The 13,989-nt window shown below is 41.6% G+C and overlaps 1 pseudogene; it reads left to right on the forward strand.

The window, feature by feature from the left end:
- The first annotated feature begins 260 nt into the window (after positions 1–260).
- LOC123129906 (putative F-box/kelch-repeat protein At3g17540) lies at positions 261–3,376 on the forward strand (annotated as a pseudogene).
- Positions 3,377–13,989: the final 10,613 nt, after the last annotated feature.

The following is a 13,989-nucleotide window of genomic DNA, read 5'->3' on the forward strand; positions in this document are numbered from 1 at the left end:
AATATAAACTGTGCAAAAAACAACTCCTTGAAATATATCACAAGAAAGTGTATTAAAATAAAAAAAATGAAAATTTAGAAATATAAGGATATTCATGTTTTTTTTTAAAATCGGGTATCACAAAATAAAAAATGGAAAGAAAATATTTATGCTTCAACAAACATCATGATTTTTCTAAAAACCATGGTTTCCAAAAATGAAATTATCTCACAAAAACAAATTATGCTTACTATAGTGGTCGCTCCCCACTCCCACTCTCAGCTGCGGACTGGAGAAGTTTCTAAAAAAAAATTGCGGAGAGGAGAAAGGAGGAGCGGAGCCGCCGGCGACCTCACCCCACCGCCCCGTCTCCGACAGCCACCCACCGGCGATTCGAGGTCTGGCAACCCAATCTACTCGTTCCTCTCTCTTTCCATCTAAACTAGTAACTCCGTTCTTCTTTTCTCTTCTTAATTTTTCCCTAGTAGTAAAAGTAAACCCTAGCTAGATTTCCCCCTCCGAATCAAACCCTAACAATCCTCCCCTGCCGCAGCTGTGGGGAGATAGGTGCTTCTAATGGCTGCTGCTGCTGAGGTTCCCCAAGGCCAAGGGTAAGATTCCCAATCCAGTTCCTTTCCCTCTGCATTACTTTGTATACGCTATTATATATGCTGGATGGATGTAACATTACTTTGTGAGCACCTACTTTGTGTATGGTATATGCTCGATGGATGTGCATATGTGTGTGGGATAATGGGATAAACCAGTTGATTCATTATTACTCGTTGTATGCTATGCTATTCTATTGATCAAGGATGTGCATATGTATGTTGGATGTTTAATTTGCAACTTCCCTGATGTGCATATCAGCATATGTGTGTCCATTGATTACATTTCTATTCATACCAGGGCCGATCCCATTCCCAGCTCGCCGCGTGTGGACCGGAAGAGGCGGCGCCGTTCTGTGCCGCTGGCCGGCCCGGTGTCCAAGGTGCTTGGCTACGACAACCTCCTCATCGAGATCCTCGTCCGCCTCCCTCCAAAGCCGTCCTCGCTCCCCCGTGCGTCTGTCGTATGCAAGCGCTGGGGCAGCATCCTCTCCGACCCCCAGTTCCTCAAACGCTTCCGCGAGCACCACAGGAAACCTCCTCTGCTCGGCTTCTTCCTGCTAAAAACTTCATTCCTGCCATGGACTCACCTGACCGCATCCCTGCTGCCCGCTTCTCCCTGCCCAAGAGCAGCATACCCTACCACACCGATGAAGCATACATGGGCTGCCGCCATGGCCTCTCTCTCTTAATCAACATGCATAAGCGCGAGACCGTCGTGTGGGATCCCCTCACCGGTGAAGAGCGCATCGTGGCTTTTCCACCAGGGTTCAACAGTACCTTAATGTGGAGTTACAGTGGCTGGCATGGCACTGTATTGTGCGTCAATGCTGAAGATGGGCATGTCCACGGAGATTGCTTCTCGAGCCCGTTTAAATTGGTTTTGGTCTGCGCTGAGTACAATACACCGGCAGTTTGTTCTGTCTACGACTCGGCGTCTGATGTTTGGGGAGATATTTTCTCAACGATGACGATAACAGCTGGAATGTCTAGGTTAAGAAGGCCCAGCACCCTTGTCGGGAATGCACTTTGCTTGTTGATTTCTGGAGGTGATGTCCTTGTGTTTGATTTCGAAATGCAAAGTCTTAGTCTGATCGAAAAGCCGGTAGAAAACCATGGTACCGACGACTGGTATTTTCAGCTCTTACGGATGGAGAATGATGGACTAGGTCTTGCTATTTTGTTGGACCTGACTATCAAATTATGGGAGAGGAAATCTAACTGCGATGGTGTTTTCGAATGGGTGCTGCTGCAGAAAACCATTCCACTCGAGGGTATGGTTCCAAGGAGAATGGATTCTGCACTTTTCGTCGGGTATGATGAGGATGCAAATGTGATTGTTCTCACTACTATAACCGGCAACTTCACACTCCAAGTTGACTCGATGCAGATCAAACATATTGTTAAAAGAAACAACATATGTCTTGACACCTTTTATCCCTACAGGAATTTCTATACTGCAGGTAATATGCCCTATCTACATTGCACAAGCAAAAAAGTCAATTTAGTTTGTTTCGCTCGTATTCGTTCCAGTTACTTTTGGTACGTTATTGCGGTAACATTGTTCCTATTATTAGGATTGAGCTAGATACATAAAAATATGTTGTCTTATTTGTTCCTCTGTTGATCTGATCATCTTATGGTTATCTAATTTCTTGTTATTATAGAGCTCCATTAAAGCTAGAACAGGAATATAAATATTGCTTTGATGCCTGGCCATTGCGAAAGGCTAAATACAATTATGTGCTTGTAATGATCTTTTCATCAGAGGTGTTTTAAAATTGGAAAGTGGCAATTGCTGCAGTGGTGAAACCATCTGAAGTAATTAAGAAATTGGAACATCTAGAGGCGGCTTAAAGCTTGTTATGTTTTCTTATTCACTATTTTTTTCCTTGCAAGTTTAAAATTTAACTTGATTGATCTTCATAGAAATCGTCAATTCATAATACCATGTGGTCTAATTTTTATCGAAGAGTAGTACTAGTTCATTAATTTCACGTAGTACTATGTAATACTTGTTATGGAACTCTGGTTTTCCAAGCCGTGCCATTTTCCATTTGTACCCTGAGCCTCACATATGGCTTGACACACAAAAGTAAATCTGGAATGAGCTAACAATCTTAAAAGCTCAGTTTTTTTTTGCCTCAGATGATAGGCGGTGAGTCACTGATCTCGTAATTTCTACTGCAATCATACGCAGTTATATGGCAAGAATCTTGAAAACATGTCAGCATATAGGTGGCAGTACAAACTAAATGTTCCCTTATTGTTGTTCTCCGTTTGTAGTATTAGCTTGTATACTGGGGTGATTCAGCTTTGGATATATTTTTCGTATAATCTGCACTACGGCAAAGTTAATACTTATTTTCGGGGATCATACAAAATTTGTTTTGCTGTGAGAGAGCATTACAAATTTGTTTGACCGGGATGACATTCATTGTTCTGCAGGTACTAAGATATGTACAGTGTAACCTTCATTGTAGGCAGGAGAGCTGAGACGCAGCCATGACTAGTTGGTCTAGGGAGGTTCTTCTGTTTTGCTGAGACGCTGGCATGGGTAGTTAGTGCAGTGAAGTTCTTGTATTTTGCCGAGACGCAGACATGGCTACTCGATGCTCAAATTGTCCTGCTATGTAGTCTGTGGGTTCTTCTATTATGTATGGCCTGTGATGTGGTTGATGCTGAGATTGCTCCTCTATGCAGAATGTAGGCTGTAATACTTTTATGCACCTGTCCCGTGAAGTGGAACTTGTTGGATTTAGCCGTGTGAACTCTTGTATATTATCTAATATCAGCAGACGTTTGTCGACTTGCATGCCTGGTTAATGCTCGGCTCTGTTGTGAAGGTCTGTACTTTACACAGTTTCCTTGTGAAGTCCCAGTTGCCTAGCCACTTCAAAGAAACTAAGACATTTACATCTTTGTACGGTTGATCTTGCGAGTCTTGCTAGTGAGAACTATGATAATGCTGCTCAGATCCACTAGAGTACACACCTAGCCCAGTTGCCTAGCTACTTCAAAGAAACTAAGATATGTACGGAGGGAGTACTATTTTGGATAAACAGAGTATGTGCTGGCATTATCCTTCGTATAAACAGAGATGTGCTGGCATTTTCAGCTTACAAGGAAGCTATCATGAAAGATGGGACATACATATCCTGAAGACCCCGAGCTTAGAAAGTAAAGAAGGAAAGCTAGCCGGGAGTCCGTTGATGAGAAATGACCAAATTTAAAAAAGAAACGGAAAATGGTTTCAATGCCAGAGTAGAAACCACCACTATAGCCGAAGTGGCGAAATTGTGGCCTGGTCTAGTTGAGGCAATGAGATAAAGCATGACCACGGGGCAGCTTGTGGCACCACCAACCCAGATCTTTTCGGCGCTGATCAAGGAGCCACCACCCAATGCATACCATCATATACCAGCCCATCCAGTGGCGAATCTAGGAAGAAAATGAAGGGTAGGCTAAAGTCAACGATGAGAAAACTAAGCTCTCTTTTGAAAAAAAAACATGATGTCCAAGCCTTGCTGTCAAAATAAGGTCAGAATTTCCCAAACTACTACTTAAAACATGTAGTATTAACTAGATTTTTTCTAGGAATTTTGATATATATATATATATATATATATATATATATATATATATATATATATGAAATTTTGAACCAAAATTTGAATTTATCTTGCAGAATAACCATTATCTCCTCATTTTGTTGTCCACATAAGTTGGAGGAGGGATTACAATCACAATAGTTAAGGGAGGGGTATCTAGGTTCAGATTAGCTGGGATAGGTTCAGGTTCAGCGCGAGGAGTACATGCATGCATACTCATTTTTGTACTCTTCTTTTTTGCAAATAAGTTGCATTGGACACTAAATTAGATAACAGTACATGAACTAGTGATTACAGTAGATGGAGGCTGGGCATTCGTGTGTGGCCTGTTTGCTGTGCGTGTGTGGCACTGTGTGTTTGCTACTTGATAGTAGATGTACTATTCAGCTGGGATAAAAGTACTAGTAGTAAAAAATATTGTTATTTGGAGGGTAGGCTTGAGCCTGTTTAAGCCCTCCCAGTAGACTCGCCACTGAGCCCATCCGCCTCTTACTCGGGCAAGATCATGGACGCCCTTATGTGTTTGTGCTCATTAGCGGGCGGTTGTGCTTTTAGCATGTTTGTGGCCCATGTTGTGTTTTGGACCTTTTTAAATGTACGGTGTTATATGGCCCATTAGTGGCTGATGTTATGTTTTGGCCCGTTTGCTACCCGAGGTTATTACGGCCCATATGTGGCCCATGGTTACTATGAGAAACTTGAAATAAATGCATGGTACAACCGGATATCTTGCATTAGTGCTCATATAAACCAAACAAAAACAAATACAAGGGATGTGACATTTATTTGAACTTAATAGGATATGTAATCTCTTATAATATTATTTTGCTAGCAACAATTAGTTTGGGGAAATAAATGCAACATGCAACTAATGCATGCCATCTAGTTCGTGCTTTTCTCCTATACAAACCCTGGCATTAAATACCACAAAAAAGAATATGAACTCAATAAATATAGTGTATAGAAAGGTCGGAGTATGTCAGTACAAGGATATGTGAACATTAGTTTACAGATACACATAAATGCAATAAGTAATCAATCAATATCCACAACCTTGGTGGTGGCTCTGTATAAATACCTGCAATGGAGCTTGGCGACGTGGATCCCACATAGGAGAAGGAAGAAACAGAGGGCAAGTAGTCTTTTCTCATAGAATGGCACTCATCAATCGCAATACAAGGACGATTGTCTACGCAATGGCGGTTGCTCTCGTGGTCATGGTGATGATGTCCTCTTTGTTGCCATCTTGTCATGCAAAGAAAGGTATGCAACAATGGCATTGTTTTACTGTATTGCAAAGAAAGGTATGCAGCAATGCCATTGTTTTACTCTATGATTTCCAACCGTGGAAAAAACAATAAAAATCTAGCTAGCTATATTCTTGTTTTATCTTTGTATACTGTACAAGCTAAGCTAAATTGCTGGTACCACAATATATTGCCTTTGTAGGTAAGTGGAAGTGCAAGGAATTAGAGGACTGCACTGCCCCAGAGTGGCACAATCAGTGCAAGGAAAGAGGATATAATCAAGGTGGTCACAGTTTCAGTTCCATATGCAGTGGCAACAAAACAAAGTGTTGCTGCCGAAAGTGGACTACGGCGCCGCCGCCACCATGATACTAGATCTCAATATCTCATGCTTGTGGAAAACAGTGCTGATGAATGAAGTCGTTGCATCTAATATAATTGATCAACCAGCAGTTTAAGCATTAATTGTTCCATCCATTGAAAAATCGAATAAAGTTGTTTTATCTTCGTGTGTGCTCCATAATGTTGTACTCCCGCCAAACATTTTCCGTTCGACACCTGATAATAGTTTAGTAGATCTTTCTCATATACAAAGATATTATTAGGCCTAAGGCTTCTCTCGTTACGTGTACTCCTCATGGGAGACTTGGGAGTGAAACCCTAGCCCCCGGCTATGCCAGGAACCCAAATGCAGCTCCTGCTCAAAACACTGCCATGGCAACCAACTCGGACGACAGCGAGGTCGGAAGTGCTGCCATGGCAGCCAAACGGGAGGAGAAGTGCCACTCGACCAGTGCGGATGGTGCAGCCCAACCGCAAGTTTGGGCATGTACATTAGCTATAGCAACCATCCACGTCATGAGTAAAAACACCCTCTACAATGGATCGTCTTTTTGCTGTCTATAGCCCTCTAAAATTACGACGTTAGAGTGAAATTTATTCCAATGATCCACCTCCATCAGCCACTGCTCCAGAACGTGAAGAGACTGGCGACGGCGTCGGCGCGGTGATGCATCCCAGGAAGAAGGTGTGTATTGGGGAATCGCAGCTCTCAAAGCCGGACCGCCGCCGTCGCTGAAGATCGAGGAGCATGTACACACACGTACGTTAATCTAATCAGTTCCTCCCTGGACCTGTGCATAGACGTTTAGCTAGCTGATCCTTGATCGATTATTTTGGTCGCTGCAGCTCATTCGTTCGTGACGTCTATCGATCCCAGCAGTCCGGCGGCCCCCAACCGTGCAGGTCTCGTCGGGTAGCGACAGAGAAAAGCAAAACATGTTGCGTGGATTAGATTTGTCGAGGACGGGATTTGACGGTTCGGATGGGGAAAAGAAAAACTACAGACGCCCAGCCGTACAACTAGCGAAATTTCAGGGCTATCGACCGTCTGCCGAATTGCAGACGCCCTTTTTCTCTCTCCTCGTTTTCTCCCCTCCACCTAGATAAATATTCTACATGGCATGTGTTACAGACGGCTGACTGGACACAGTTGTACATGCCTTTATCGGCACTGTGTCAACTGCACCAAGGCCTCGACCAACTCTTCTGCGACCACTACTTAAAGAAGAGAAGAGGAAGGAAGATGTCAAACAGTGGATCATGGAAATCTCTTCGACTAACTACCTACCGAATCAAGATCTGTAAGAACTGCGAGGTGTATCAGTGAGAGAAATTAGATCAAATTGGACCCTAACATCGTGGTACCAGCTGTGTTTTGATTTTCAGCCGGAAAAAATTGATTTCGGCGGAATTTCAGTCATCTCGGCCTAGGGCGGAAAGTACCTTTCAACCGAAAAATAGATTTTGGTCAAATTTTAGCCGATTTTTTTGAAAAATGGCTGAAATTCAGCCATCTTGGCCTGGGGCGAATAGAATCATAAAAGGAAAAATCAAAACTCTGGGTACTAGAGGCCAGCTGCCACCCTTCCTCTCCACTCTGATTTTACCCTTGATACACGTCGTCGCATCCACGCCCGCCAAATCCTCATCAACACCATGGATCCAACCCTGAAAGACAACCTCGACAAGCTTCATCAGGATTCCAAGGTGGACACCGCCAACGTCATGCATCGGCTCGATGTGCAGGCCTCGCAGCTCCCCACCCAGTCGTAATAGATCGACAATCTACTCCACTTGAAGCCGGATCTTGAGGCAAGCTTCCCCAAGCTGGAGACCGCAATTGCGGCTTCAAGCGACGACCCTAGGTGAAGCTCCGGCATCGTTGGGTGGAATGACACTGCAACAGAAATCGCAATGAATAATATGATCATAAACCCACAATTCCTCGGATCCCAACAAACACACCGTAAAAGATTACATCAAATGGATCTTAGAGAAGATCATTGTATTCAAAAACAAGAGAGAGAGAGAGAGAGAGAGAGAGAGAGAGAGAGAGAGAGAGAGAGAGAGAACCATCTAGGTACTACTATGGACTCGTAGATCCTGAAGGAACTACTCACACATCGTCATGGAAGCAGGGGTTCATGAAGATGGCCTCCCCAATGATCCCCCCCTTAGGTAAAGTATCGGAACATGGCTCTAGATGGGATCGCTGAGGAACAGAGGCTTGCGGCGGTGATAAAATTTTGTAGATGGATTTCCTAAAGGCCAAAAACAAGCAAAAAATAGGAACTGACACTGGGCACTAAATTAATATGTTAGTCCAAAAATTACTATAAAATGACATATATAAATCATACAAAAGTGATAACATAATATAATTAAATAATAAAAAATTACAGATACGATTGAGACGTATCAACATCCCCAAGCTTAATTCCTACTCATCCTCTAGTAGGTAAATGATAACAAAGTAATTTGATGTTCAATGCTACCTATCATGTACTTGATCAAATTATGTAATTGTGGTATGAATATTGGGATACGAGTGATTCAAGGCAATAGTCTATCAATTTGACACTGAAACAATAATACATAAGCATACTAGTAATAGTAAACAATCATTGCCTTTCAAAATAATGACGTTAAAGAACGTGATCCCTACACACTTAATCATGTAAAACATGGCATGCACAGTCTTCCTAACATAAATATATCAAATCATGAACAGCCCCGGTGCCAAACAAAACAATTGAATCATACTTTTTCTCGCTTCAACATTTTTAGTTCTCATGCAATACTTAAGCGTGAGTTAGGGACTTAGCAATTTGGATGGCAAAGAGAATGATTATGGGGATTTATAAGGGAAGACAAAAATGTATGAGAAAGTCTCACATCGACGAGGCTTGATCGTTCGGCAATAGAGGGGCCTTACAATCGATGTCAATGCGAGGAGTAGGGATTGCTATGTAACAGATGTACTAGAGCTATAAGTGTATGAAAACTATCTATATGAAAGTAAGTGAGTTTGCTCATGAAGACCTCGAACGTTTGAGAAAGCTCGTCATCGGAATATGCAACTCAAGTTCTATAATATAAAAATCCCACTAATATATGGAAATGAAAAATATGGAGACTCTCTATATGAAATACACGGTGTTACTGTGAAGCACAAGTGTGGTAAGACAATAGGTCTCATTTTCTTTCGTTTTTTTTTCATTTTTCTCTTTCTTTTTTGTTAATGTAGCCACTGGTATGGCCCATGCTGAAATTAATAACACTCTGTATACTATGTTGGTTGTTCCATCCTTTATCATTGTACGTTGTTGCGTGTGAAGTGGCTTTGTAGGATTTAGTAGTGTAATTTGCTAACTTGTTTGTACTAATATTTTGTAATATAGTATGTATTAGTGAAGTTAGCAGTTTAGTTAGTGACTTTCTAGCTGCTGAGAGCATCTCCAATAGGTGCCCTAAAATAAGGCATGAAAAGGTGGTTGGAAAAAAATCCGCAACACCTAAAACTGGTTTTCCACTGCATCAAAAACCTACAACTCCAATAGATGGCCTAATTTTTTTTGAAAGCATACTGCATACATCAATTCAAACAAACGTCCAAACGTTGCATATATTTAAACATTAAACATTATTGTTCATCATACTACTTGATTAAACATAATAGATCTTTATTACACCACTCGTTCGACATATAGTCAGCCTCGACAGAGTTCCAATATGTCAGGGTCTCCTCTGGATCGGAGGTGAATTCCTCCTCATCCGATGACGAAAGGTTGATCACCGTCGATAGGTCAGCCTCCTCCTTCTTCACCTCCTCCTCCTTCTTCTTCCCGTGGTTTCGCTTCTAGAAGAACTCTGCCTCGTACTTCACGTACTGGGGGTTCTCCCCCGCGAACCTCGCCATGGCCTCTCTCGCCGGGAATAATGCAGATTTCCTTCTTCTTCTCCCCTCCTCATTGATCAGCAAAATGGTCACCGGTGGATCGATGAACTTTGTATCCTCTTGGGTTGTGACCTCCGGCAAGTTGAGCACCTATCGCAGCCGGCCAAATCGCCAAGCGTCGACATCATAGGCTCGTGTTGTGATGTCTGCCTTCTTGAACGGATTGATTCAGTAGTGAGTGTTGTCGCACTGAAATTTGAAGCTGAAGTGATCGGGGCCACGTGCTCACAACCCGTTGAAGTCGGTCTTTCTCTCGGACTTGAGCTTCGACGGCATGGCAGTGAAGCAGGTATGGCGACGACGAGACGAGACGGCGGCAGTGCAGCATGGGGGGATCCTCGTCCATCTCCCTCCCAAGCCGTCCTCCCTGCCCCGCGCGTCTGCTGTATCCAAGCGCTGGAGCAGCATCCTCTCGGACCCCGTGTTCCACGAACGCTTCCGCAAGCACCACCGGAAGCCTCCTTTTCTTGGCTTCTTCAACACGTTTGCTAACTACTTCACTCCCATGATGGGCTCGCCTGACTGCATCCTTGCTGCTTGTTTCTCCCTGCCCAAGAGCGCCATACCCTAAAATGACTACGAGGTCTTCAGGGGCTGTCGACACGGCCTCGCTGTCCTAATCGACCTTTGTCCATCGATATGTTAGTTGCCCTAGATTCGATCGTCGGTATCTCTATACCTAGTTCAATATCATTACCGGCAAGTCTCTTTACTCGTTCCGTAATACATCACCTCGTGACCAACTCCTTAGTCATTTGCTTGCAAGCTTTATGATGTGTATTACCGAGAGGGCGCAGAGATACCTCTCCTATACTCGGAGTGACGAATCTAATCTCGATCTATGCCAACACAACAAACACCTTCAGAGGTACCTGTAGAGAATTTTTATGATCACCCAGTTACGTTGTGATGTTTGATAGCACACAAGGTATTCCTACAGTATTCAGGAGTTGCATAATCTCATAGTCGAAGGAATAAGTATTTGACATGAATAAAGCAATATCAATAAACTGGACGATCCTTATGTTAAGCTAACGTGTGGGTCTTGTCTCACATCATTATCCTAGTGATGTGATCCTGTTATCAAATGACAACACATGCCCATGGTTAGAAAACCTTAACCATCTTTGATCAACAAGCTAGTCTAGTAGAGGCTTACTAGGGACACGATATTTGTTTATGTATTCACACATGTATTTAAGTTTCCGATCAATAAAATGGCATGAATAATAAACCTTTATCATGAATAAGGAAATATAAAATAACAACTTTATTATTGCCTCTAGGGCATATTTTCTTCGGTTCGAGTTTATGATCAGATCAATATCCATGAATATTATTTAAGTCTTCTTTGATCTCTTATATGCATGATTATTTATAGCCTCGTATTTCTTTCCGAATGTTTGGTTTAGTTAGGCCAACTAGATTGATTTTTCTTGCAATGGAAAGAGGTGCTTTGTGATGGGTTCGATCATACGGTGTCCTCACCCAGTGACAAAAGGGGTAGCAAGGCACGTATGTATCGTTGCTATTAAGGATAAAAATATGGGGTCTATTCCTACATGAATAGATCTTGTCTACATCATGTCATCGTTCTTATTGCATTACTCTGTTTCTCCATGAACTTAATACACTAGATGCATGCTGGATAGCGGTCGATGTCTGGAGTAATAGTAGTAGATGGAGAATCGTTGGTCTACTAATCTTGGACATGATGCCTATATACATGATCATTGCCTTGGATATTGTCATAATTATTTGTTCTTCTATCCATTGCCCAGCAGTAATTTGTTTACCCACCGTATGCTATTTTCTCGAGAGAAGCCACTAGTGAAATCTACGGCCCCGGGTCTATCTTTTATCATATTTGCTTTCCAATCTATCTTTTCCGTATTTTATTTCAGATATATTATTCCAAGAACGCAAAAATACCTTGCTGCACTTTTTCTTTACTTATTTTATTTCGTGTTTTATTCAGATCTACTTATCCAAACTCATAAAAATTTAACTATCTTTTTACCATGGAGGGATTGACAACCCCTCTTACGCGTCGGTTGCAACTAAGGGAAATACCTACCGTAGATGTACTGCATCATCCCTTCCTCTTTAGGGAAATACCGACGCAGTTTCAAGCCGCATCAGTGGGCTGGGCCGCACTGTTGACCTAGAGCCAAAGTGCATAGTGTGTATTTTCCTTATGTTCTTTTCCTTTTCTGTTTTATTATTTCTTCTTAGTTTTGCAATGTCTTTTAGTACAAATTGAATTTTGGTGAATATTAAATTTGGCACATAAATACTATACAAGGTTTTGAAGTATCACACAAAGTTTCAATTTAATCTGAATAGTTTAGCTAATTTTTTAAATTGAAATGTCTCAATTTAATGTTGCTGGTCCAATTTTAAATAGATTAAGGGCATTTCAAATATTCAAATAATGTTGGTTCATGCATGACAGTTAGTTAGTGAAATTTTGCAACCTAGAAAACATTTTTATTTTACTGTTCGTGGAAATAATAATTTGACTTTATTTTAAATTTGAATTTGAATTGGGTTTGGATCAAAGTGAGGTTTAGCAACATTAATTGTGATAAGGTTTCCTATTTGGCCCTGGAGAAAATTTTCTTCCCTATTTGACATCTGCTCTAAATTTCTTTCCCAATATGACACTCTACTGCATTTCGTTAACTAACGGTGTTAAAGACAGACACGAAGACACCTTTCTACCCCTGGTGCATAAGGTGACCAAAAATGTGCGACAATATCTACAGTGATGTTGCATATTTGGTCATGTTAAATGACCAATTAAGACCCCATAATTTGGTCACCGAACATATTTCAATCCAAAAATTATCCTCTGATTTTAATTGAAAAAAATGAAAAATTGGGTAGAACCTCCCCTATAATTTGATCCCGTATCTCACACAATTTATATATATACATACAAAATGCGTCACAACATGTACAACTACTAGAAACATCCATGTTCACGAATACATCACATTCAGGTTCACACTTACCACATACATCAACAAGTAGTACACAGCGAATGCATCACATATTGTTTCACACATGAGGTCAAGTCCACATGTACATCACATGAGCAACACAAAAGAACCTCCAAAAGTAACCATGACATAAAAGGAAAACAAATGAGAATCACATGCTTATGGAGGTTCTTGTGCTCATTGAAGGGCTTGCAGGGTTAATTTTTTGTTTCTTGTGCACATGCTGGGCTGTCTTGTGGCACCATAGGAATCTTTTCAGCACACTCTTTCTTTTACTCTTGCCCCTAACCTTCGCAGGAACATTTGTTTCATCACCGGGCATAGGAAGCTGGATGGAAATTGGCTCCCACTGATTTGAGACGGTTATAGGTCTGCACTTATACATCTATGTCAATAGTAGTATTTAGCAAATGAAAAAAAAATTATACATAACATGTGAGCGAAAAACAAAAACAATACCTCTTGGATCAAACCGATTCAGATTTGCCCCCCTTTCCTTTTTGTCTGTATTCTCCAAGCTTTTGTTATGGTGAGTAGGAAGCAACCAGAATACTCAACAAGTTTTAGTTTAATCAAAAATGTAAATCTAAACTAGTTGTAATCACCTTTTTGATGTTGCAGTACTAGAGTTAACATGTTTGCCCTTTTTCCTAGTTGTAGTTTCTAAGCTTTGGCTATGGTGAGCAGAAAGCTACTTAGAATTCAACATTTTTTTCATGTAATCATGAGCATATGTGTAAAATTACTAACCTTGGTGGAAAACACATTCTTGTTGGTGCTCCATCCTCCAAGGCACAATGGATACCTCAGCTGTTTTGGTTGTCTTTCCCCTATTCTTTGGTGGTTCTCTACATGAGCAATAGGAAAGCAGTGAGCCTGTATAGTTGGAAGAATAATACAAGAATAAGTAAATCTATATTATGCCACCGCCGACGGCACGAGCTAGCACTCCGTTGCCGCCGCCGCTAGGGTTCGGGTGGGGACTCGAGACAGAGACGTGGGGGGCAACAGGTTCGGGTTGGGATTTGTTTTCTTTGTTTGATGTAGGATAGCAGCTAGAAGAGGGGTATTTTGGTCCACACGATTTTTTTGACGGAATGGTCTAACTTTACCAACAGCGGTGTCACATAAGGAAACAAATTAATACTGAATGTCAAATAAGGGATTTTTTCTCCAGGGCCAAATAAGGAACCTCATTTTAGGTTAGTGTCAAATAAGGATTTTTCTCTACATTCTGTG

The sequence above is a fragment of the Triticum aestivum genome, chromosome 6A (genome assembly GCF_018294505.1).
Source record: "Triticum aestivum cultivar Chinese Spring chromosome 6A, IWGSC CS RefSeq v2.1, whole genome shotgun sequence".
Lineage (NCBI taxonomy): Eukaryota > Viridiplantae > Streptophyta > Magnoliopsida > Poales > Poaceae > Triticum > Triticum aestivum.